The following is a 13,728-nucleotide window of genomic DNA, read 5'->3' as shown; positions in this document are numbered from 1 at the left end:
CCTGTTGTAAGAGGTATTGTTACCTGCTGTCTGTAACACTGCTGCCCACACACAAGAAGGATGTCTTCCATACAGGAAAGGTAAAAAGACAGCACCCACATGATGTAGTAATTTATAGTACTGGGTTGCCATGACCGTTGTAATTGGAAGTACTACACATTTGGCTGCATGCAATTAGCAAGTGGTGAACATGGCTTGGTGCTGAGGCCATCACCTGATCATGAGCATCACCTACAAAATCCATGCTGCAACCTATACAAAGCAGCTCAATCCCTGTAGTAGAGAGAGAGATATAGAGACAGAAAAAAAAAAAATAACTAAAACTACAAACCAAAGCAAAACAAAAGTATATAAAATAAGGGACACATAAAAGTGTATCTAGAAGAGCGGACAATACCACAACAAGTATGTGAAACATATATGCATGTAATTGAATGTAGTACTTGGTCTGTAATAATGGGATAGACGATGTGGAAAGATTTATATGTGCCATTAAGACTTGTTGTTGTAATGATGTCCTGCTGAGCAATTGCTATGGACATACCATCTGGCCCTGTGGGCAGTGGGCCATACATGTCAACTGTACAGATCAGCACTGAATGACAAGATGTAAGCCATCATAGTGTGTGTTCTGTACCTCAAGACATGTATATTAGTGTGGCAAATAGCTGGTGGTGGAAGTAATGAAGTTATGATAAACATGAGTTTCAGGCCCCACCACCTGCAGGACAGTCATGTTAATGTGAAATGTATCATGTACAAACGTCATAGGTTTGTAAAAGGCTTACCTGCAATCTGTCCCTGTATATACCACCCTAATGTTAGGCTGTGTCCACATGTGACATCTGTCTGTTTTGTAGCAAGACAGAACAGTGCAGCTGTGGAGGAAGGAGAGTTAGAGAGTGTGGACCTGCTGTTTGAATTTACTCCATACATATATATATATATATATGTATCTATATATATATATATATATATATATATATATATATATATATGTATATATATATGTATATATATATATATATATATATATATATACATATATCTCTACAGTTATGCAGACATATATATATATATATATATATATATATATATATATATATATATATATATGTATATATATATATATATATATATATATATATATATATATATATATATATATATATATATATATGACGATTGCAAAATGGACAGTTATGTCTGGTGTGAAATCCATGTTGGGAACACATTAGCCTTGTTTGTGAAGGTGAGATTGGTATGTTGGGGAAGGATAGTAGGTATATTTGGGGGGGGTAGGTTGCGTTGGAATACAGACAAGACAGCATACAGGGGCAGTATATGGCCCATGTGGTGGGTAAACACCTTGGATGGGGAGTGGTGTTTGGAAAGTGGAAGGCCATGAGCCCCCAAATGGAAACAATGGGACCAAAGTCCCCACCCATGGGCAGTCACAACTGCACCTTCATGGCCCTGAAGGTGCCTGGGCTGGGGGCTGAGCAAGAGGAGCATGCAGACCCTGTAATTGTGTACCGAGGGCCTCAAAGTGTTTTAGCACATCCCATAAGTCTCTATGAAGCTCCCTATGCACTAGACCCTGGACCTGACTTCAGGTGACAGGATCCTGTCTGTGTCTGCTCCCAGGGGGGAACGAAACCATCCCCTGAGGTGGTTCTACCTGAAGGTAGTGCAGGACCAGCAGATGATGAGGTCCTGGGGTGGGTACCAGATCTGCTGTGGCCTGATAACACACATTTACCAGGACTGCAATATAACCCCCTGTCTATTTCAGGAGTGCTACTACAGGGATATGCATCTATTGCACATGCCACAGGGATAGTAGGGTAATGCTTTGTCATGGGTCTGCTACAGTCAGCAACATCACTATCCCTTATACTGTGTGGCAAGGTGTATTGTATTAGGAGAATGTGGCCTCAGAATGCTGTATCCTCCAAATATACGCACTTGCACACGTACACAAACTTGCCAGAACTCAGAAGGTAACCCATGCCTATCTACCCATTTGTACAACAGTGTTGTGCTAGTACTGCAAGCTCCAGGTAGCCCATAGGGTGAAGAGTGTAACAAGGTACATGCAATGTCCATTAGAGCAGCAGCCATATCTAGCTATGGCAATGGGGTTGGGTGCGGTGGCTGTGAAGGGCCTCAGGGTATTATCAACTGCAGGTTTCCAAACACACAGACACTGCTATTCTCAGTAATGTACACTGACAGATTTGTCAGTACTGGGGTCCATAGGTGCAGGTGCTCATAGGTGTGTACCAGGATATTGTCCATGGAGAGATGGGAAGAGTAGGGGATGTGGGTACAGTGGTATCATGCCACCTGCCATTTGCCAGCAGGCCATCTATCAACTGAGGCCAGGGGAGTGATCCTCGGGGTGAGAGTTAAATGCAGCATCCAATCATCAGGTTGCCTCTTGCAGAGGGCCAGTGAGGTGCTCCAATTGACATGTATGCAACATGTCTTACATAACATAGTCAGTGTCTGTCTTGGAGACCTGTACCCAAGCATGTTCTGTTGATTGTGGTAGTGTAGTTGAGGTATCCATGGCATGTGGTGTGTTCAGGATGGGGATTCCTAGCTGTGGCATTCATAAAACAGCTGGGCAGACATGTCAGTGTCACTCAAGCATAGATTGCCTTTAAGCAGCCAAGATAGATACCTGACATCTGTAGAGAGGACAGACAGGCATCAGCTAGCCAACTGATTATGCATTAGGATTAATGTGTTGACAGATAGACATGTGACACTGACAGGTATGCCATTACAACATGACAGCAGCCCTCAATGACATGCCTTATACACACAGTAGTCTACAGTTAATATCCACATGTCAGATCAATATCCAGTAGGAAATACTTAATGACACACAGCTCACACACCAAGAACATAACAGTGAGGACTCAGAGTCCATCTCTGCATGCAGGTGTGTGTGGTTCCAGTACTACAATCTGCAATCTACTCTTACTTGGGAAAGCACTGTCAACAGTAGTAACATTATGATACACTACATGCCAGTGTGACTGCATATAACCTGGGATACTACCCATGTATGTAACACATTCAAATGGAAAAGAGTGTTGTATAAGCCATATATACTCAGGTGTCCCATACAGTTGACACACACCCCTTGCTTTTGTAATGACAGCACAAAGATGCATGTTATGTACATGGAATTCAATACACTTATCAAAGATGTCATTACCCTGCTATTTTATCAGACTAGAATGTGATCACTGGTTATAAGGGCTGAGCCAAGCTTAGCAGGTTTCAGCATCGATGCAATATAAATGGTTATATTGCTGAGGGCAATCAGAAGCAAATGTCTACAGTGATAGACATTTGCACATCATGTGGTATTGGCCAATTGGATGTATGGTGGGTGGGACAGGCCTCATGATGAGAAGCTTTTTGTCACTGTCTCCCTCTTCCCCACATCTCTGTTTGTGTATGTTTGACCTATTATAGTGTGTTGTCCTTGAATATATGTGTATATTCCTATCCAATGTGTGTGCAAAGCATGACTGGTGTGCAATGTGGAGTGTGTGCACCGACATCTGCGACTGACAGATCTGTACAGTCCACTGTTGTTGCCAGATGTGTGGGAGTATACCCAGTATGACCCTTCTATATTTTGTTGTCAGACATGGGCTTTGTTTTGTGGGAGTATGCCCAGTATGACCTTCCATATTGAATGTGTGAATCCATTCCAGGTAGGTTGTACTCCAGTGCAAGCATTTGCGTTCAACACCTACAGCTAGCAACCTGTTTCTGCAGGATATCTGTTGATAGGTTGGAAATATGGAGTCACAATGACCAAAGGATAGTGGGATACTGTAACTAATTGTGTCTGTGCTTCTTCTCCTGCATGGTTTTGGTGTTAGAGATATTCAGACATATGTACTGTTTTACACTGTGATGTATTATGTCATCAACTACTGATAGATATACGTATTTGTTCGCAGTATTTTCCTGGGGAATACAAGATGAATTAAGTTGTGTCCAGTATTGTGGTCTGCAGCCTACATATTCTTGCACAATCATGCCATTCTAGAAGGGGAGCTACAAACACTTGCTGATGGGTCTGTATAAATAGTCCAGCACCTTGGTAGTGTGGTGGCTGACGATCCCATGCTTGTACATCTATCGATGTGACAGAATGGCCATATCCTAATGTGGCCATAGCTCTCAGCTGTATAGAGTCACACAGTTACCAAGAGGCAGGGCTCATATATCTGGTCATTTCCCCTTCACATTGTGGTTTATGAGCAGGTTTGTAGCCACCCATTCCTAGGTTTGCAGGCAAGGATAGTATGGGCACACATCAGAGTTTCAGACTTCACACACTAGATGGTGTCCATGCTTCTACCCCCTCTGTTATTCTATCCTCTTCCTAACATTATGCAAGCAATATCTGATAAGTATCCCTATAGTTATCACTTCATCCCAGCAGTATTTAGGGGTTGATCCACAGTTCATGCAGTAGGACAAGGTGGACATGCTACTGGGATTTGTCGACATGGCCTTGCATTTGTGTTCTGTGGACTGTGTTATGTCATTATTTGGGATTCCATGAGATAACATACATTGGCAGTATGGGTGAGGCACAGGCCTTTGTTAGAGGACTGTAGGGCATTTGGCAGTGATGCAGGCCATCTGTAGCAAGCCAGTGCATTCTGTCACTCCTACAGTCCCAGGCTGCAAACCACTGTATTCCCCTGGGTGATAGGGTAGGTGTGCAAGGTGTTAATGGCAATAGTTTCTGTCCTTATTAATCCATTGGTGTGGATGCTGGCAGGGTGTTGCTTACAGATAGGGACACACCTGCATGGGATACCTCTTCAGCATGCTGCATTCTATGGGCATTCCCATACAGAAGTGGGGGTCATATTGTACTCATTCCCAACAGCAGGGGTATGACCTGTGATGAACTTGTGGCTGATGGTGGGGTGAGATGAGTGCATGTGTGCTATGGAAGTTACTTGCAGCTGACTCACAGATATGCATGGGGCATTCCCCTTATGCTGGCTTGTGCGGGGACATCAGTGTTTCTCAGTACTTAATAACTGTGCCATTTGTTGTCTGCCAGTGTTTGGCCAAACTACATCAGTATTCCATACTACACAGACAACTAATGTGCTGCTAACCTGTATGTACAATTCCAAAGGTGTGTCCATATGACAGTAACATTTTATATACTCTCTGTCTAGTGTACTTCCACCTGTATGTATGGCTGGACCCACATTCATGCCATGTCCACCTTTCAGATGGTTACAGATATTACATCCGGAAAATTAATATGGATTACTGCTGGATTGGGTCTTGCTGGGATACATTGTGTATGGCATTGCAGTTGTTAGAACCTGGCCCTGTCATCGACAGTACTGGCCAAAGGCCACCAGGACACAAACCTCCATGCCTGCATGCTGACCACTTTCACACAATATACAAAACAAAACACAACAGCCTAACACACAGAGCTCTGCATATTGTACATGTGCAACAATCTATCCTGCTAGTTTCGCCAGCTCAGGTAATCTGTGCTCCACTGTTATTATACACAAATGTACATGTTGCTACATTTCTACATAGGATTGTGGAGGGGCACACCTGACAACTGTAAACATTTGCTATGACTGTACTGGTATTTCAGGTAATCTGTTGACTTCCATTTCATTCTGTATTCTGACCTATCATTCAGACTAGAGGCATATCAATGTAGTACAGATCTTAGGTTTTGTTGACCTACATTTCAGTTTTAGACATCTTACCCTTCAGAACTAACATCCAACTGCCTGACCTGTTGCAGTCTGTCTGCGTAGGTTTGGAGGGGGGCTGTTCTCCATTGCCATCAATCAGAGGCCTTAGCACAGCCTTTCTTTGTGGTCATCTACACCTGTCCTCCTGGCTGAGACTGTTGTTGGGTATGTGAGCCTCACTGACATGCATGTGTGTATACGATGGACACACATTTGGCCCACCATATGTCCTGCAGTGGGATTTGTCACCTTGTCAAGTACTGCCTACTATGTTGACACCAGTATTTGTTATGGATTTCATGTTGCCCATATAGGTATCTACTATCTGCTGCCATCCTATTCAGCCACCCAATTCCCTTGCATGCTCACATCTGTACCATAGCTACAAGTAGCAGGGCATACTACTCTATTCAGCAACTGATAGTGAGAGTGACTTACCTTGTGACTGTGCCAGTACTGAGGATGGTGCTGGAGGGCTGACTATATCGGATGCACATAGTACACTCCCTATACATGGTTAAGCACAGGTAGTGTCATGTTTGGCATCCCTTTTACTGTATGTGCGAGTCAGAGAGAGGTGTCATTCCCTGGGTTCCTACTGTGTCAGTGTATATGCTATGCGCTGCCTCTTTGCCAAAGCCTGAGCATACTAGGCATGCCTCCTTCTGCCTACAGGGGCAGGCTCAGGTTGTTCCTCCTCCAAGTCACTCTGTGCCTATGCTGGCCTTGGCAATGGTGGTGGGCTGTATGGCCCTGCACTGTGCTTTTCCTGCTGCAGCTGTTTCCACAGGATCATATTGTATAGCATGGCACATACATTGACAATTTGGGTACATGTAGCTGGAGAGTACTGCAAGGCTCCATCAGATATGTCCAGGCACTGGAACCATGACTTGAGCATCCCAAACACATGCTCTATTATGATTCTGTTTTGTGCGTGTGCCTCATTATGGAGTTCTTGTCTGGGTGTGTGTGCATTTCTGATGGGTGTCATCAGCCATGGCCCCAGTGCATAACCAGCATCCCCCCACTAGGTGGACATATGGGATGTCCCCACTGGCAAATCTCTGGTACAGCTGCATCATATGCCAGATGTGCTTCCAGGGCTGCCAGCGCACACATTCATTATAATGCCCTGGACATCGCACATGACCTGGCAGTTGATGGAGGGGAAGCCCTTGTGGTTTATGTAGACCCTACCCCGCTCACCCGGTGGTGCTTTGATGTGTATGTGTGTGTAGTCTATAGTACCCACTACCTCAGTGTATGCTGTTATTTGGTGGAGGAGATGCATATTGCTGGTCAGCGCCTCACGGGTGTTGTGGAAATATATGCGCTCACCAGCATGTGCTGACATGGCATCCAGGAACTGATGGAGTACCCTGGATGCTGATGCCTGTGAGATCCCCATGATATCCACAGTTGGCATTTGGAAGGTACCTATGGCTAGTATTCTTAAGCCTACACGTACCTTGGTATCCACTAGGATGGGTTCCCTTCTGTTGGTTCTGTGTGCGAGGTGTGGCCGGCATAGCTCAACAATTTGCTATAGGAGGTCCCTGTACACCCTATAGTCCTCCACTATCTCCACTCATGTAGCCCTTGGTAGGTTACGCTGCATCTGTGCACACTTCTCCTTATCCTCACTGTGGGTTGGTCATCAGCATTCTCATTCTCACCATCCTCAGCCTCTTCCACATATTGATTTATGAGAGCAAAAGCAGCCCGTATCATTTTGTTGCTTTTGTTAGGTAAAATTTCCCCATTTGTGTACACTGATGGTGTAGAGTTTGTGGGAAAAAAACAGAGAGAAAGGTGTTTGCATCATTTATAGTAGTGTGCTAGGCTGCTGCCTGTGAAATTGGCTGGTTCTGATACATTTCACTTGCCAGCTATTCTAGTTGTCCTTGATTACCTTCCTGCTGCAGTTTTCCCTTCCCATTGCCTTCCTGTTTAAGCCCCAATGTACGCTGCGCAAACCCAGTGGTCAGATGTGAACAAAGCTGCTATTTTCTGTTCTTTTTTCTTTTTATTTGTTTTGTTTAAAAGCTGGTGCACAGCATGCACACCCGTTTAGACAATGTAAATACTGCTAGGCACCCTCAGACACACCCCCTTTCTTAGCTGTGCTTAGGTAAGGGCAAACATGGGCCACAGAGCTCAAGTAAGCTTACAGCATGCATGACACACCCCCTTATGAAGTCATCTAGCTCTTAGGCTTACACCATGGTATTATTGCACCTACACGGTCGGGTGCAAGCTAGCACTATGAGGAAATCTGTGATTCAGTATCATTGCCCTCATTTGCATATGATTGACTGCTAATGCATGGTTGCAAAACTGACACTCAGCCTTCACCCTTAGCAACCACTATTCCATGATATTGTTGTGCTATGCATGCCAATGACTATTATGGCAAAATTATGATTTTAGCTTAAAAGCTTATTTCTAGCTTTTTTATTATTTTTGAGCCAATCTCATTTGCGGACTGCTGCCCTATGCTTAAACGGCCGAAATTGTGCAACAAAAAAAAGTTAATTTTTATAATTTTGAAATTAATTTTCATGCCTTTGGCCATATATTTGGCCTTTGGCATTCCTAACCCTTCTAATAAATGTGTTTGTACAAGCTGTTATGCCTCCATTTTGTAGTCTGCAGAAATGTATTCACCTACTGGCTGAATGCATTTCTGCAGTCTACACTATTCCTGCATGGATGACTGCCTGCTTCCTGGATCACTAATTCACCTAATTTGCATGATTTTTTCCAGCAAATGAGGTAATTACTGTACCTGGGCTGTGTCCATGAAGGAATAGTGCATTAGCACACGTGCACGTCCCGGGAGCTTATTCCTGGATCGTATGTCAGCCATATTGCCTGCAGCAGCTCTTGCCCCATTCGTGCACGCTGTGCAGAGTTTGCCGAATCCTGGGGTTTAATTATTTTCCCTTTATTTTAATTGTAATTTTATTTTTATATTATTTTGTTAAGTATGAGATCATTCTAATTTATTATTTTCATATGGATTCCTGTCAGTCTGAGGTGACTGTTATAGTAATAACACACACATATATATATATATATATATATATATATATATATATATAGCTCTTAAGATATGTAGAAGGCAGAAACTAAGCTGAATTTATTCAGGCTATCTTTGTAATCTAATTTTATTTTCCCATATCTGTCTATGTGTGTGTGTGTGTGTGTGTGTGTGTGTGTGCGTGTGTGTGTGTGTGTGTGTGTGTGAGTATATACAATTTCTGTACTCTCTCTAGCTTGTTAATTTCATCAGGCAAGTTGGAACAAAGATAACAGGGTTTTGAATAATGAAATTAGAACAGAAGGACTCATTGACAAAATAGTTTGGTAAAACATCTTTAAGATGCCTTTTTATTAGACCATGCTGACCCAGTAAAAGCATCAATAACTTTTACATTCATGTTGCTTTTGCCCAAAATACATTACCTAATGCATAGGAATATTCAGTATTACAGAGTCATAGATTAGTACTAGGCTAATTACTCTTTGTGAGCCATTTTAAGCCTAGCCAATTACCCCATGTGAGATTCAAACCCTTCACCTTGTTTTTGTAAGGTAAACACCTTAACCATTATACCATCCTCCCAACTCTTATTCGAACCCATATGTAAGATCTTAGTTGTCTTACAAATGAGGAGGACATTCTATCAATACTTAACTCTAATGAAGTATCAAAACATTTTTACAAGAAATTTGACCGAAACATTTAGTGATTGGACGTAAGATCTTTATATCATCCTCAAATGTTTTTGTAGAGTGCCTGGACTAATTGGGGATAGTTGACATGTAGACCCAAAATAACAGGGTCTCAATACCGACACCTGGATAACTCCACTCAATGTATGATACTCATTTGTGAAATCATTATTAATCTTTACTTTAAATTTGCGACCAAACAACTAGGAATTCTACTTGGATATATTTCACTTCAAAGTAATTCACATGATCAGCACCATATGATCAACAATTCAAAATGATGAAAAACAACTACAGAAAAAAAATGGCATTTTTACTGGGGCTTAAGCTCCCCTGCAGCTCCCACACCCCATGGTAATTATTTTAACTAACTTTGAGATTGCACTACAAGACACATTGCCTGAACCCACAGTACTGAAATCTGCATGCAATGCTGGTTGTTTTTTTTTTGTTTTTTTACATTTTAAATTGTCAATCATATGGCTCGATCGTGTAAATTTCAGCAATTTAAAAATTCGGCAAAGTGGGAATAGTTGACATGTACACCCCCCCAAAAAATGCAGTTTGTACATATATGTGTGTGTGTGTGTCGATTTTCAACATTTTACATGTGTGTGTGTGTGTGTGTGTGTGTGTGTGTGTGTGTGTGTGTGTATGCATATCTCCAGTATAATTTGATATATAAATGGAACTGACAATGATTTTTCCTGTTATTGTCAGGGGTCTCTTTCACCATGGAATTTCACACCATAACCCCAATAGCATGTAGTTCTCTCAGTTATAAAGATATGAACATAAATTTTAAAATATGAATAATAAGTGGCAAAGAGTGATTAATTTCCCCACTGCATGATATCCTAGATTAATAACGTTAGTATCATTTTATTAATAAATATTTGCCCTTTCTAATTTTGCCTATTACCTGGTAAGTCACTTAGTTAAAGAAACCATGTCCAAAAAAGATCTGGATGTCATAAGGAGCTATGGGTGTTAACTAGAAATATACAACAAAAGTGCTATATTCTGGAGAGATATGATTAGCATTTCAGACCATTGCGCCACACACAATTTAGATCAAATGGTCAACAGTCTAAAATATTGACCACTGAGTATTGCAGCAAGGATGTTTTAATGAGACTGCAGTACAGTAAAGATCAGAGAATGTGCCCTTTTCCTCATTGTAGTGCACCTTAGAGTTGGTATATAGAACTTGTAAGAGGTGTTGGGGATGCAGGGAGGCTTGACTCCTTGAAAAACACTTTGTTTTGGTTCCATATTTGCTGCTTCAGAACATTGACCATTTCATCTCAATCTTGTGTGGTTTGGCTTTTTTTAATGTCAACCATATGCCATATAGATAGACAGATGGTTAGACAAATATACCTACTTACAAAGAGAGACTGAGACAGAGCCAATAAAATATCTGATAAACATATAAAATAGCAAGAAAACATAAACCATAATTAAGGCATATTAGGCATTCCAGTGGAAAACAACAATATTTGCATAGCATGGTGCCGTGCTTTCTCTATATCTGCTTCTCAAATTCATTTGTATCCTTTATTTTTAGGCATTAAAATACTATAGATCAAAATAAAACCCTCCAGCATTTGGACACATGTTGTCTCAAAGTTAGAATCCATCCACAATTTATTTTTATTTATTTATTTTACATTTGTTGACCGGGCTAGTCCAGCTGGATATATGTCCATTTTCAGTGGAGGCCCAGGGAGAAAAGCTCCATTGGTTAAAACAAGATTAGAGAATACAAATACACAACAAACAAAAGCATTAAGCATAAAAGATAAGAAGATTTTAGTATAAGTAATATACATCTAGGAGTAAAAAAAATATCCATAACACAAAAAAATTCAAGGAAATGATTAAATACTTTCAGTATGGAAATTTGATAGTATCAAAACATAAGAGAGAATCATACATTGTCTTGAAAATAAGGTAGACAACATAAATTGTTTTTTTTTTTTTTATACAATATATATGAGATCAGTTATATCTACAAAGATATGATGTCAGAGGAAGTCAGTCAGGATACCGTAGCAGAGAAGGAAGTATTGTGGTAGAGGAAAGGAATCTGATTTCCATTGCATATAATCTTGCTTCATGAATGGCAGAAGAATTTGCTTCAGAGTTTAATCACTGACAGTGGTGACCAAGTCATATTCCTTAGTACAAGCAAGACCTCTTCAATGATTAATAAAATGCCATTATATGTAAATGGAAGAACAAGATTTAGCAACAGATGTTTTAATAGTAGACTCATAAAACTGTAAGGCAATTTACTGTAAAGGACACGACTGACTAAATGCTATGGGAAGAAAAACATGTCAAATAAGCAGTTATAGTATTTTCAAAGGCCAAATATAATCATATAACTGGAAAATCCACTGTGTAAAAATTACATTTGTTTGTTTAAACATTTAGCCACATGTTCAATATTCTTATAATACACTACAAACATATATGTCTAGACATTCATATGATTATAAAATAACTTAATATAAGACTTTCCGGCAATAATTTCAACATGTGACTCCTATTATTGGAAGAATTAAGTCATAATAACTGTCCTTTGTTTTTATTGCTATTAGCATAATGCAAATTACTTTGTAGAGCAGAAAATACAGTTCTTACACTTTGAGTTGTTATCCATATATTTTCTTTTCTATTATTTTGTCTTGTGTAGTACAAATTCAGAAACAATTTAAATTCAAAGAAATAAATGATGGAGTATTTTCATAAGAGATCGTTTTGATAAGGTATTTTTTTAAATATGTACTTCAAATTTAACTTCTGGATTTTGATAAATCTGAAATGAGTATTACTCTCAGAAGTCTGACTAGGGCAACATTTTGCACGTTAGTATTTGACAATTTTTTATCTTGTTTTCTCAAAACATGATTGGATATATTTCATAACAAGACTGTAGATCTTTTAGAATTGCTCTGAGTAACTGATGAAGACAGCATTGGTATGTAGGAATACATCATTTTCCTTCAAAACTGTTATCTTACATATCCCCTTATTAAGGCTGTATATACCTTTCACCTGTTTACAGTTTTTTGTTGTACAGATCTTGGAGTGTCTATGATAGTTCATTCCCGGGATTCAAGAAGCTCGGCACAAGGACGGTTTTAGCCTTGCGCTGAGCACCCTCACTACAGATGGTGCAGCAGCGCCATATGGATACTGAACAAGGAGAAAATTACAGTCAGCTGCCTGTCGGGTGCCAGGATCTGCCACCTAACACATGCACTCAAGTCACTCCACAACAAGTACAAATACGACTCTGTCATTGTCCATGCTGGAGTGAATGACTTGAGATGTACCTCCCTGGACTACATGAAAAGAGATATGGAAGAGCGCTTGGATCATGTGATCCAGGCAGGTATGACCCTAGCCCTGAGTAGCATCCTGCTTTCGCCCAGAATGATACCACAGTATAAGGACAAAATGATTGATTTCAACAATTGGCTAAGCTTCTGGTGTCATTCAAAGGGGATCCAGTATTTGTCTGCCTGGGAAGACATGATCGACAAACCACGATGCTTTGCCAGAGATGGTCTGCACCTGTCACCCCTGGGATTCAGGTTACTAGTTAATGCTCTTGCCACCCCATAGTGCCTTTTTTAGTCAAGGTTCAAAGGATAAAACCACCACCGTAACAGATAGAAGCAGGCAAAATCTGAAGGTAATGCTACTCAATGCTAGAAGTCTAAACCTCAAAATGCACTCTCTCGAGCCACTCCTAAAAATGGAGAACATCAATATCTGTGCAGTAACTGAGACCTGGTTCAAGGTTCCAGAGAGCACCCCTGCAATACCAGGCTACAATTCTTACCACACTTTTTGGCCACAAAACCAGGACCGAAACACTAAAGGTGGAGGAGTGTCCATATTCACCAATATTATTCACACCTCCAGGCTAGTTGTCCAACACAATGCATCTGAAATTCTCCAGGTGCAACTAACACTAGGTAAGACTGCAATCCAAATCGTAGCTTGCTACAGATCCCCAACCATGTCCCAAGATTCTCACTACACCTTTCTAAACATACTGGAAAATATTAAGATGCAACCAAACACCCTAATACTGGGTGATTTCAACTACCCTGCCATTAATTGGGAAAACTACTCAGGTACCAACTCCTTTTCCCAACGGTTCTTGGAATTCTTAAATTCC

The sequence above is a fragment of the Protopterus annectens genome, chromosome 6.part0 (assembly GCF_019279795.1).
Source record: "Protopterus annectens isolate FY-2018-M chromosome 6.part0, PAN1.0, whole genome shotgun sequence".
NCBI lineage: Eukaryota > Metazoa > Chordata > Ceratodontiformes > Protopteridae > Protopterus > Protopterus annectens.
This window is presented reverse-complemented; position numbering follows the sequence as displayed.